This window comes from Dermacentor albipictus, chromosome 9 (assembly GCF_038994185.2).
Source record: "Dermacentor albipictus isolate Rhodes 1998 colony chromosome 9, USDA_Dalb.pri_finalv2, whole genome shotgun sequence".
NCBI lineage: Eukaryota > Metazoa > Arthropoda > Arachnida > Ixodida > Ixodidae > Dermacentor > Dermacentor albipictus.
In genome coordinates this window covers 2,501,572-2,516,095 of record NC_091829.1, presented here as the reverse complement: position 1 = coordinate 2,516,095, position 14,524 = coordinate 2,501,572, and positions in this window count along the sequence as shown.

The window sequence follows — 14,524 nt, the reverse complement described above, 5'->3', positions numbered from 1 at the left end:
AGCATAAAAGTCAACTTCGTGAACAACGGCATCATATCATCTGTGGTATAGTATCATCAGTGGCCTAACACCATAGCCACTGAGCAATCACGGCTGGTGATGCGATAGCAAGGCATTCTCCTTCAGAAGGAAAGAACAGGAGGAGGAGGGGGGGGGGGGGGGACTTACACACGCTTCGCCGCTATTACGAATGTGGAAAGCTATGACCGCGCGCGTCTTATTTCCGACGCTTGCCACGTTCGTAGTAACGGCGAAGCGTGTGTAAGCCCGCCCCCCCATTTCTTTCCTTCCGAAGGAGATAGCCTTCCTATCGCATTGATTGCAATTTATTGCCCCTGCGTATGCTGAATTCTGTTGATTCCGTGCTTTGAGATAGCGGTAGAGTATGTATATATGCTGAATGAAAGAATGAAGACGCGTGGTTGTTAGTCAGCGCTGTGGTCTGTGTCCCTCTCTTCGTCCTGTCGTTTAGCGCTGTTTACGGCTCGTACTGGATTGAGACGTCATCAACGACTACGTGTCATACGATCAATGTACCCATGGCTGTATGTCATGTGGTGTACGTTAAAACGACGATGGCATTTGGACTCCGCCGATGAAACGTTAAAACGTGCTCGACCTGGACCGATCACGAAGGCCCTACAGCTTTGCGTGGCTGCTACGAGAAGGAAAGTAACGTGGGCCGATCACGGTGCAGTCACACAGCGTCACGAAGAAAGAGCACGAGAAACTGGCACGCGCCACACGTCGAGAGGAGCGTGGTGCCTGCACAGCCCGAAGGAGTTGTGTGACGGGCAAAAAAGGCAACACAAGCTGGTACAGCACAGACAAGCGACTCACGGTGTTTGAAAACAGCCTTACGCTGTCTCCTGAAACAGCCTCCTGAAAACAGGAGTAGGCCAGACAAATGAATGGTGTTTAGAATACCAGAAAGCGAGAAAGAATCTGCAGCGGACCTTGAAGCGAAAGTGTTAGTAAATATGTTCCAAGAGAAGCTTGTCGTCAAATTCAACACAGTGCAACGAATCCACCGGATAGAGAAAAAGGGCGCCCGGCCGCCCGACCTCTAATTATCAGGTTGTATGACTGCAGGGAAAAGCCCCAAGTTTACAAGCAGTGCAGAAAACTGAAAGACAGTGGCATTTCAGTATCCGATAATTTTTCAAAAGAGTCAGCGGTGAATCGTAAAATTCTGGGGGATTCCGCGAAACGAAAAAAGAATGGCGGCCGTCGGCAAACAACTTGTAGAATCCTAGCCAAGGACATCCACCAAAGCGCAGCCGAGTGCCAATGTCCTAATAGCTAGACGTCCTGAGATTGGTAGGGACGGCTGACGGAACAAGGGTATAGTGCAAATTTTTTTTTTTTTGCTTTGTGAAGTTAAACACTACAAGTTTTGCGAACGAGATTTGAGACCTAGAATATTCCGGCCTGGCTAATATTCCGGCCTGGCACGATAACCGAAGCGCGGCTGCGGTCCGAAGTACCAAGACCAATTAAGAGAAGTTATACGCCCGGACCGTGATGCTCGTGGGGGCGGAGTTGCACTTGTAATAAACGATGGTATCGACTGTGTGGGGCACCGCCGAGTTCACCCATTTATTATCTTCGAGCTATGCTGCTTTACTTAGAACGCATAATTATAGCGGGAAACCTTAATTTGCCAGGGATTGATTGGACAGAACTTAGCACTCAGCATCGCGAACACACACTCTGTGAACTTCTAGAAACAGGTTTCAGACATGATTTACAACAGGTTGTTCACGAATGCACACCTGTAGTTGGATGATTGCATTTAATATTAGACTTGGTGTTCTTACACGAGCGATTTCAATATTATGACATAATGGTGGAAACAGGCCTCTCTAAATATATAAGCTGGCTTATTCACAGATAAGTATGCCCGAAGGCCAGTACTGCAAGTACGCGTGTTTTGAACGTTGACAAAGCCGATGACGTAAGCATTATTGAGTATACTTCATTTGCTTTATTTTTATTTATTTATATTATTTATTTTATTTACAAATACTGCTCTTTTAGAGACATAGCAAAGGTGGGTTACAGAACTTATGAACACAAAATGTCAACCAACATGGTTAGGCAGTTCTTTCTGAAATTGATTAGTCGGCAATAAACGCAGAGAACCATCTAAGTTATTCGATAATTATTCGAAAAAAAGAAAACTTATAACAATCTATTATTGGAACGAAGGGATCTATGTTTAATGGGTGAGTACGTCGGGTTACTCGCGCAGTAGGTGTGATTAGCGAGATAGGCGCTTCAATGTAAGTCGATCCGTGAACGATTTTGTGCATCAGGATTAGGCGGTCACACGTGCGACGAAACGACAATGGGTCGAGTGATAAAGCGTGTGCGTGGGATGACGGTGAAAACATACGGTCGTAACGACCATAGAGAAATCTAACAGCTTTTTTCTTAATGCATTCTAATTTGGAAGTATTCTTTATGCGATAAGGCGACCATACTACAGCAGCATACTCTAAAACAAGTCTAATTAGCGATTTATAGGCCGTAAGCTTGCACTCTTTAGTGCCGTGTTCTAAAGTTCGTTTTAGGCACCCTAATTTTCGCATCGCTTTAGAGCAGACTATATTGATGTGATTATGCCAACTAAGGTTAGTTGTCATAGTAAGTCCAAGGTATTTGAACTCGTTACCTTCGTTAATACTGTATCCCTGTGTGCTGTACGTGAATTTGAAAATAACGTGAAAATAACCAAGAAGCTTACGAGCAAGTATGCGACCGGTATAGTAACAACAACTATACAACAAAGAACGTCAAACGCAAGGTCAGAGAGGCTGAAACAACCTCATGGGCGGCGGCAATTGAAAATAAACTTGATATGAGTAACTAACCTAAGAGGAAAAACGAAATTAGGAAAGAAACCATTTGTGATAACTCAAAGCGAAGCTCATCACTTTTCGCAGCGAGATCAGGATGCCTTAGAACGCGTACTTACAAAGCGAGTTACAACAAGGAAGAAGAAACATGTGCTTGCTGTGGTAAAGCTAGAGAAACAATGGAACAAGCTTTATCAGAAGGGGAAGATATCTACACAGCGGTTGGTTTAGACACCTGCGGCCTCCTTGAAGCCCTTCAGTTGAGCGATAACAGGCTGAAATTAAACATGTCCGCAATAGCGATTAGTAAGAGGCGTTCGGAAGTTTGGTGACAGAAAAGTAAGGAGATCACTAAAAACGCAGGCGTACAAAAACAAAGTTCCCAATAATGGTGCATAAAATTTTACGCTGGCAATTCTGCGGGCGTTTTTTTAAGGTAGAACACGTTATGGGCCTAGTTGGTTCATAGCTTTCAAAAGATGAAGCGCTAAGAGAGACAGCACACTAATAAAGAAAGAACAACGACATGACAAGGTGCTTCCTTGTCATGTGGTTGTTCTTTCTGCATTAATGTGCTGCGTCTCTTGGCGCTTCATCTTTTTTTAAAGGTAGGTAGGGCATTAGACCAAATAATAACAAGAGCTTGGGGGCGCAACTGACCGCCCCGCTTACAATGGGACGCTCATAATAGCATTCATCCACACATCTGCCACAGCAGCGGCCGTGCAAGGGAAGGAATAAAGAAGAACCAGAAAGCTCACCTTCGCGCATCCGCAGCTGCACGGTAATGAGGAAATAAACATTCTTGCAGACAGAATGGATTCGAATTGCACTGGTACGTACGCGCATGCTGCCTCGGAGACGTTCAAGGCGTCTGCTAGTAGTCAGCGCTTGACTATACGCGCTCGGTTTGATTTGTGTGTGTACCTGTGCGGGCGCCTTGAACACAATTGGCACTTATGCCGGCAGCAATCCTTGCAGCCTGCGGCTAGCTCGCTGGACTTGGCGATGTTTGTCTTCGCTTCCTGGGCTATGCTTACGGCTTGCAGGGGGTGGCCGCTACACAACGAAGGATCTTCACCAAATGTCCCCTTATGGAGATCGTTCTGAATTTCTGCTGAGCTCCTAATACTATCCTTATGAGTCATTAGAAATCCATAAACAAATAAACTGAAGATGCTTTACAGCATAAGCTTCACAACAGGCATTTGAGAATACAGACAAGGCCTTTCTTATGGAAAACTAAACAAAGCTGCGTAATTCCTTAAGGGTAAAGTGAAGATGTGTTTCAGCATTAGCTTCATCATAGTCATTCACTTGAGCATACATACAAGGTTTTCTTTTATGGAAAACGAAACAGACTTTATGTGTGGTGCCTTATGGGCAAAGTCAAAATGTGTTTCAGCATTAACTTCATAATAGGAAATCACTTGATAATACACTCAAGATTTTTTTTCTTATAGAAAACTAGACAGACTTTATGTGTGGTGTCTTATGGATAAAGTCCAGATGTGTTACTGCATAAGCTTCACAACAGGCATTCATGTGAGAATACACACAAGGCTTCCTCGGTGGAGAACTGAGCAGACTTTATGTATGGTGCCTAATGGGTAAGATGAGTTTCAGCAGTTGCTTCAATACAGCCATTCAATTGGGAATGCACAAGGCTTTCCTGGTGGAAAACTAAGAAGACTTTATATGTGGTTCGCTATATAGAGATGTCATCACGTGTTCCAGCAGTAGCATCACGACAGCCACTCACTTGAGAATGCACAAGGCTTTCCTGGTGGAAAACTAAGACGGCTTTATATGTGCTTCGCTATATAGAGATGTCACAACGTGTTTCAGCGGTAGCATCACAACAGCGATTCACTTTAGAATATAGAATGCGTTCCAGGTGGAAAAAGGACTTTATATGTGGTTCGCTATATAAATATATGTCGCCACGTGTTTCAGCAGTAGCTTCATAACAGCAATTCACTTGAGAATGCACATAAGGTTTGTTTGGTGGACCATGCAACTATTATAATTTTGTTGTAGTAACCTAAGACTGACACAACGTTTCGCTGGCGTATTGTAGCTTCACTAAATATTGCAGTTCTCTTTATAAACTATTACTCATAAATTGACCCAGCATACCGTGGCTTTTGCAGACAAGCAACCTACGGGCTTTTAAATGCACTGTTATTTGAGGAACGGCGACGATATAATTGTTCGACCGTACCTCGGGCCGCTGCATGAGCGAAAGTATCCCGCTAGATTTAACCCAACTTGTTCATAGCGCCACTAGAGGTCGTTCAATGCTGGGTCTTTTATTCGTTACGGGTGATTTCATGAATGAAGACCTCGAGCGTGAAATTGTTGATGGTCTTTCCGATCATAACGCAGTCTTCGTTGAATTTTCTGTTGCCTGTGAACCTGCAAAACCAGAATCCAAAGTTGTTACTGATTTTTTTACGTGCCAACGATGATGGTATACTTTCTATGTTTGCGGATTCCCATGATATTTTTCTGCTTTCCAGTATCACCTGCGGCGTGGACGCGTAAGTAGAACATTTTCATGCGATTGTGTCTGAATGTATATCGAAATTCGTTCCCAGCAAGTGTGAAAAACGCAATCTTAAACACCCGTGGTACAACAGAGAGATAATTCAGCTTATTCACCGCATAAAGCGACTACGTCGTCGATGCCGGCGCAAACCAAACCAGGATTTGCTTTTGTGCACGCTAAAGAAAACACTCAATAGGTAAAATGCATGAATCAAGAGACATTTATTGCAACAGTACCCTGTCAACGTTCATAGGGGGAAATCTGACTAAATTTGGGAAGACAATTAATACACCTTCTGCCAACCCTTCTTCATTCATTATTGGAAATGAAACCTGCTCCGACGCTCAGACGATCTCGTAAGCCTTCGGCAATTATTTCAAAAATGTTTTTTGCGTCGATAACGGCACTGCCGTGTTCCTTCCTTCTCCTCTTTTGCCTGCAGCGTTCCCAGATATCGATATAGCTTGCTCTGGAATCCATAACCTCTTACTAAATAGAAACATTACTAAAAGTGCTGGTGCGGATAGTATTTCTAACGTATTTTTGAAGAGGTACTCTGAATGTTGTGCATGTTATCTAATAATTATATTTCAGAAATCACATGACTCCAGACGAGTACCGCGAATTTGGAAGGTCGGTAATGTCGTTCCTATCTTCAAATCGGGCAAGAAGGAAACTTTTTTAGTTATAGACCAATTTCATTACTATCCACGTGCTGTAAACTTCTGGAGCATGTCATTCACAAGCACATCATTCAATACTTCACTAATAGCGATATCCTTTCACAGCATCAGCATGGTTTTCCACTGTTACACACTTGATTGAATTCACGCACGATATTGCCACACCACTTAACAGCCAGAAACAGGTCGACGCTCTTCTTATTGATTACTCCAGAGCTTTCGATAAAGTATGCCACTTACTTACTTCTCTTTAAAACTTGGCACCTTTCTTACTGGCTCCTATGCTGATAAATTACTTGGTTGGATTACATATTATTTGCACCTTAGGACTGTTTGTTAGCTACAATCGTCAACAGTCATAACCGGTTTACATTTCCTCGAGTGGCCCACAGGGTTCTGTTTCGGAACCCCTCTTATTTATGATTTATATCAATGATGTCGTCCAAGTTGTTACTAACACTGCAGTTACGCTTCGTCTCAACGCTGATTGTGTTTTGCATTCTAATATCTGTAATGTCACTGATCAGGTTTTAGTAAATGATGTGTTTTCTTCCTTCTACAACTGGAGCAGAACTTGGCGAATGGAGATTAAATTTAAGCAAACGATGATAATGACATTCCCTAACAAGCAAGAACCCTTGCAATTTAAGTATGGCAATGCGGAGCACATACTAAAAGATTCCAGGAATTTATGTCTATTGGTGTTGATGTTGGTATTGGTGGATTCCCTAAGAGTATCTTGGATAAGAAATTTCTTGTCATTCCGTAAGCTATTCACCGTTGTCGATAACTTTATTTCCAGTATCAGCGATGTAACATCTGGTTTACCACATGAAGCGTACTCGAACCATTAGTTTTTCTGATCTATATTAATGACCTGCCGTCCGAAATAACGTCATTCATTCGCTTGTTCGCAGGCGATTGTGTGATCTATCGTCAAATCTGCTCACCTTCCGATCACGTCGCTCTTCAACGAGACCTTGACCGTATTACCAACTGGTGCTCTTCTTGGCAAATGACCCTAAACACTGATAAATGCAAACTAATAACATTCACCCGCAGAAAGACATTTTCCGCTTTCGATTACTCACTGGATAAGAAACCCGTCACGCGCACCAACTATACAAGTACCTCGGCATTCTCCTTGCAGCTAGCTTGTCATGGTCTGCGCACATCGAAAAAGTAACTGCTAAAGCCTCACGTACGCTCGGTTATCTTAAGCGTAACCTGCGCGATGCTCCTGCCCTCACCAGACTAATAGCCTTTCAGACATTCGTAAGGCCACTACTGGAATTCGCAGCCCCTGTCTGGTCACCTCATCAAGCTTACCTAAGCGCGACTCTCGAGTCAGTCCAAAACCGCAGCGCCCGCTCCTTTGTCAGAGATTGACTCTTGTTACGTTTCGCCTACGACGCGCGGTATAGCCGGCGCGGATGCAACGGACGCCGGGGCTTCGTTCAAAGCGGCGGACATTTTGGCCCGTTCAGCGCTGCCTTAACGCCTCCTGCCATGCGCGTCCAGGCATGTTTCAATGCCACGTGTCTTCGTGTGTGCGTGTGTGTGTGTGTGCATGTTGGTGCCCACGCTTGTCAAAGCGCGGCAGCCGGGGAGAGGAGCTCCCCAACTGTGAAGCGAGGAGATCTGATGGCGCCGGCCCGGCGGATGCGTCAACTTCTAGTCTCAACGTGTCCGCGCGGCGCCGTCACGTGCGCCTCATCCCGCGCCGTTCCTTCTTGCCCTCGACTCCGAGAGTATAAAAGCAGCAGCCCACGGACTCCGAGGGAGGCTCCGATTTCTTCCGTCGAGTAACGTGCTCTCCCGTCTCTCCACTTCGGTCGACCTGACCGGCCGCTCTTTTGCGATGCTAGAATAAACAAGTTGTTCTGTTAGCAGTCGACTCATGCTTTGCCAGGACCTTCGGATGCTTCCAGTTGTGCCCCAGGCCGCCAGGCCAACGCTACCCTTGGGGCTTGCGACCCAGATGCAGCACTCTAGCGTGACTAGCATTCAGTCTTCTTTATCCTTCTCATCTTATGAATCAGGAAGAACCACAGCATTGCTGCGTCTGTTTCACAATATGGCACGCGCCCGTCCACCCTGCCGCCCACTCATCCATATCGTACATCTCGGCGTCTGCACAATCATATCCGTTTGCAGCGTATCTTTGGTCGAACCAATTCTCTAAATCCTTCCGTGTTATCACGTGCCTGTCAGCATTGGAATAGCCTGCCAAACAAAATATAGTAGACATTCTTAAGCCCGCATCCTTCAAAGCACGCTTACGCATATTATTTCTTTCTGTCTTTCTTTCTTTCCATTGCTAAAAATTTAGCTTTCCATAATTTCCATAATTCATCACAACTAGCCCCACTGCTCACCTAAGTAATTACCTTTAGCGAGGTTGCATAGTTTTCTTTTTGTTTATTTGTTTGTTTTGTATAGCGTATAACATTGTTAGAGACTTGTTCTTTCGTCTTCACCAGCTACCATTCGTATAAATTCTTGGTAATCCTTTTTCGCTACTTCACACAGTCATATTGTTTCATTCATCGCATTATTTACATTGTTAGATATTTGTTATTTCATCTTTACTCGCTAACAATGTATAATTTCTTTTTACTCCTTTCTTTTTGATAATTCCCTGTATCCTCCCCTTACGCAATACACATTCGGGAGCCTGTGAGGTAACTGAATAAATGACATCTTAGAAGCCTTTCACACTGTAAATCAGCAAGAAAATTGTGTCAGTGCATAAAGACGTATATCATGATGCGTCCTTATGTTTAACCAACAAGAAACGTGCTTACCTAGCGAGTAGTGATAAAGTGATAAAGTGTGGTAAAGTAGTGATAAAGTGATAAAAACTGGCATTGATGCGCGTGTCTCGGGAGGAGTAGAAGATGCGCATGCGTTGGAGGTTAAGTACGGCAATGTGAATCCCAAAAATCCGTGTCGAATACCTTTTCCTTGAGCGCGCGTCCTTTGTGCTTCGCTGGTGACGCCTTTTAGAGCTACAGGTATTCCAGGTACAAACCCACAAAACGCCTGGTTCCATAAATTTGACCTTCAAGCTCTGCCAAGGTCAGACTGAGACTTAGCCTGCCGCTACGTGCGGCTGCTGGGTACGTCGTGTGGGCGCCCACATCTTGAAAGCCATCTGCGTTGTGTGCAGAGTGCGCCGAGTGCTGGTATGCGCTGTGCTTTCGACGCTTAGTTCGCGTTGAAGCGAGACGCAGCGTGAAGGTGAATTCGCTCGCTGCTGCTGCCGCGCCGAGCAGCGTCTGTGTCCTTTCCCAAAGCAAGCAAAACCGTGCTATCGCTCCACAAACATAGTTTACCACGCAACCACGGTAATTTTTTTCTTTCAAAGTCATCTGAAACTCAAATGCACTGCCAAGTTAGAGCCGGTATCATATTCCCTTCAAACACAGATTAGACCTAGCGAACCGGTTCGGTTCGCGATCGGCGCATCTGGTCTCAAGCATAATCAATTCCGACAAGGAAAAATCATTGCAGATTTCAATTGTTGTCACGGGTGTTTCAAATGTTTCCTTCCTACAATGTTCTCTCACCGCCTAAGAAGTGGTGAGTGCCGACAGCCGGCTGCTTGAAAGGGGTTTGGCAAATATTCTCGTTACTAGCCGTGGAGTGTGGAAGTTCGCTCGCCTTGTCTATGCGTAAAAGCTGACCCTTGAACACCGCGTGCGATTATTCACTCGGTAAAATACGCGGTAGCCTGCCGTGATCCGGCGTTTCCTTTCTCTTCTTTTCCTTTTATAGTTTGGTAAATTACTAGGCTTAGGATCAAGAGGTCAGATGCTCGAATGCTGGTGTGTGTGTATGTTGGATCAAAAGCCGCGTAGTCTCCAGAACTTGGTCAAAATTATTCCGCGTTCTTTTTTACATCGTTTATTTCCAAATTATTAATGCAATTCAGAAGAGTATACAGACAGGCTTGGGCTGGTTGGTAATTCATAGTTACACTGGAAGCATAGCGCGGCACAGGACAAAGACTCGACAGGACAAGCGCTTGTCCTGTCTATCTTTTCCGCGCTATGCTTCCAGTGTAACAATTAATGCAAATTTTTGCTGAAATTCGTCTAAAACACATTACGTATAACAAGAAAAGTAATCAACAACAGAAAAGAAATTATTATGTGTACAAATTAGAACCCCCCTCCCCACTCGGTAATTGATGCTTACGCCGGCGGCAGCAATCCTTGCAGCCGGCGTCTAGCTCACTGGTCTTGGCCACGCTGACATTGTCTTCACTGCTTGGGCTTTGCTCCTTGAAACATTTAATAACAACACACAGCCACTTAAGAAAATCGCTAACAGATATATTAGCTATTTGCTTCACCCTTAATTATGAGCCGCAGCTCATTAGTTACATTATAAAGCACTTCACCCACAAGAATACCAAAAGAAAAAGTACGATCCATTATCAAGTGATAGACGAACGCACCTGCAAGAGGCAATTGTTCACCATTGCATAGTGTTCCAATGGATCCCGGGACACTGTGGGCTCAACGGTAATGAGATGGCCGATGCTGCAGCAAGACGCGCCCTCAGCAATGGCCTGCGAACTGTAGTGCCATTCTCCAGACCGGACATCACATGCCTCCTGTCGGAATTAATGAGGAGTGCGACGAGAAAATACTGGGCCCAGCCAGACGCTCGTCACGTCCGCCTTAAAAGGCTGGATCCCGATATGAAATTTCCTATTCTGCGTGGAATTCCACGCCCTCATACATGCCTGATACACAAAGTACGATTAGGCGTCGCCTTCAGGCACAAATATTTGCACATTATTGGATGGACAGACTCCCCGGACTGTTCAGTGTGTGGAGCTGTAGAGACTATAGAACATGTGCTCGTGGTGTGCCCTGAGTATGCGCGCGAAAGACTGACAATGGCGGATACATTGAGACATTTACAAAATGGACCACTGTCGGAGGACCTCTTGCTAGGCGCATGGCCACAGAGTTGGCAGACGACAGAGACAATGCGTGTACTTTCACGTTTCCTAGGTGACAGGGGCCTGGACTTACGCCTGTGATACCAGTTGTGTAATGTGTCCTTCACTTCGTTCCTCCCATTGTCATCCCCCATTGCGACCCTTTTTCTTCCCCTCTTCCCCTTCCCTTACGTAGAGTAGCAGGCCAGATGCTCCATTATCCGGCCGACCTCTCTACATCTTCCAATCATTAAAATACTTCTTCTTCTTGAACTTTCGAAGCACGATGGAACCGGAATGATGGGCTCCCTGATTTAGGTTTGCAACCTGGGAAGCATCTTCAGAATTGCTAGTAGGTATAGAGGGGCGGGGTGTTTTTCGCGGCGCTCGACGTTTCTGCGCAGGCGCGAGTATGAGCGGGTGCGAGAGAGAAAGTCTGCGGGCCTTTGCCAACACCACCTATAAGACAAGAGAAGGCCTGAGCGCTCTGTGAGTGGCGTCACTGAGAAGAGGCCGGCGGCGTGCTCGGGGATACGGGTTGGATCAAGGGTTCGTGCCCTTGTGGGCAACGTTAACCAGAGCGCAGTTATTTTTTTTTTCTTTAGGCATAGTTGAGAAGATGGCCCGCAGAGAACAGAGGGTGTTCAAAGATTATTTCATTTATGCAAAACTATTTACGCGCTGCATTATTAAAAAGTCCGTCCATAAAAATGAAATGGTTCAACCTTAAGACTGAGAGCGAATTTCGGGTAAATGATTACAGGGAGAGTGGCTTATATTGAAAAGCCACAGTGCTGCCCTCATCTTCAGAGTAGCTTCTTTGCCTTGATTTATCGTCGTCGTCAAAGCGTTTGCCTTTCATGCGACCACAATAGTTCTTCAACAAAATGTGAGCACCGCACCATAACACATATCTCATGACAACTTCACTGGTGTGCCCTTCTTCACATTCCGGACACATGTATTTATTACAGTCTAGATTAGGCTCTAAACGAATAATTTCGCTTTCGAGGCATTATTACATACAGTACCGCAGTCCACCCCATATTTACACCACCTCAAATAAGTTTAGTAATAAAGATACAAAACAGCTGCTTTATTCCGCAGAAAGCTTCTCTCTTATTTGCCTTAGCATTGGCACCCAATATTCTGTCATTGATCTTGCGGAAACATGAACGCATGATTTCTTGACCCCGATTTGTAATTGCTCCTGCAATTGGGCACGCAGCACTTATTAGGAACGCCCTGGCATGAACGTAATCCACATTCCGCGGCAATAAAGGCTTGCCGGACACAGAATCGTAATCGCAGCACAAGCGCAGAGACTACTACGTACACGGTTCACATCCATGAAAAAAAAAAAGTGCGCTCGGAAGCATGTCGCAGCATTCCAGGACTTTTCTAACCCCGAAGCTATCCAAGGAGCGGCAGGGTTCCCGGAACTCATCGAATTGTTATCGCCGTCGTCGCCCACTCGGTCTTCCGCGTCTCATTTTCAACACAGGTGCGCCGCTCGTACAGTACCTTCGTAGCACGCTGGAGGGAACTTCTATGTGGGCCTCTTTTGCGTGACGATGAGCAAAACGAGAACAAAGTGAAAGCAGGAGCCAACGTTTCAACAAGTGGACTTGTCTTCTTCAAGGCGACATATGCTTTCCTCGCCACAATAAATTAGACTGTTTGGGGTTCTGGTGGGGTTCTTCTAAAGCGGAGAGGGTGTAAGTCGGGTGTGTAAGGCAACTAGGAAAGTGAGTTAGCGTGTAGAATTGAGAATAAAGGAATGCTGCGCACAAGGCCAGGGGCCCGGCCGTCTGTCAACCACGTGTCAGCGCACGCGTCTTAGCCGGCGTGGCAACGGCGTCTGATAAACCGGCTGGAAAAAGGAAAGAAAAGGAAAAAGAGAAAAAAAATACGCTATGAAACCAAACTAAGTGTTGTTGCCTATAGCTTGGAATTTAACATAGCGAATACATTCTAAAGCTCCCTTGAAACATTTATGTCTACTGGTTGCAATGTCTTAAACTTATGGATAACGTATGATTCTCTGTATTTTCTTTCTCGTTCAGAACGGAAATTCGACTGTAAGATGTAGAGTTTAAGTTCATCAAAGTTATGGCCTGATTGGTTGAAATGCTTGGCGACAGCTTTGTCAAGCTTTTTAGCTGTATCCGCGCGATGTCCGTTTAATCTGATGTTCATTGATTGTCCCGTTTCACCGATATATTGTTCCTTACAGAAGGAACATTCAAGCATATAAGTAACATCCGAACTTGTACAAGTGAAGCTAGATTTGACTTCGTGTATAACTACTTGCGGTGCTTTTACGTTTAATGCCACTTTGAAGGTGCCTGCAGGTTTTGCAGCTGGGGCGACAACATGCTTTTTTTATGGGGGAATGCTGTTGGCTTACTTTTGCGTGCACTAACATGTCTTCAAAGTTCCTATTTCTGCGATAGGTAACCCTAGGTACCTCTGGGAACGCTTTCCTCAGACGCTCGTTACTTGATAATATCGGGTGGTATTTTCGTAGGATGTTGTTTATGTTTGGGAGTGCGTTAGAATATTTTGTTATAAAGGCAGGTGGTCTGTCAGGTTCTGGTGTGGGCTGTTTCTTCGCCAATTCCGACAGTCTCTCTAATCTTGACGCGTCATCATGAGCTCTATCGAGAGCAACTTGGGGATAGTTCCTTTCGTCTAGCGTTATATTAAGGTCATAGGTTTATAGGTGGGGTTAGAAGAACCCCAGCTATATTTACTATGGTGAGGAAAGCATATGTCGGCTTGAATAAGACAAGTCCACTTGTCGAAACGTCGGCTCCTGCTTTCACCTTGTTCTCGTTTTGCTCATCGTCTTGAATCTCCATCTGCCGCCTTCCCCGTGTTTTCTTTTGCGTGACGCAGCTCAAGGGGAGAGGTATACAGCCAGAAGGCCTAAAGTTCTCTAGAGGGTGTTGCGTTTGCTCCTTGAATATGTGGCTCTGCCTAGGCACTACGGAGGAGGTTTCTTAGCGCGTTCCATGCGTTTGTCCCCCTGGACATTCCGGCATTGCGGAGTGCTGCCGGATTTGTTTACGCTGCGCCGCTGGATGCCCGCGCGGGCACGGACGCCTCATTTGGTGACCGCTGTGTCTCATGGGGCAAGGTGTAAGTGGCGGGTCACTTTTTTCGTCGGGACGATAGATTGGATTTTTTACAAGCACTGCTCCAGGAGGGCACATGCAACCGGCAAACGGAGGCCTCAGGAGAGCACCTGAGGTTATAATAAAGCAGGAGGCGCAGGACCTCCACCCAAGGGGTAGCTGGGGCATCAGAGCTGTAAGGAGGGCGGCCCGTGGCTTAAGGCCGCGGAGGCCGAAGCGTACCAGCGGGTGTTCGCATAAAAAAAAAATTGGCTGATAAGCTGATCTTATACGCCCCTCGGCGAGCCCCAACCAACGGACCAGTCTGTGTTCTAGCTTTGGTGTCCCCGTTG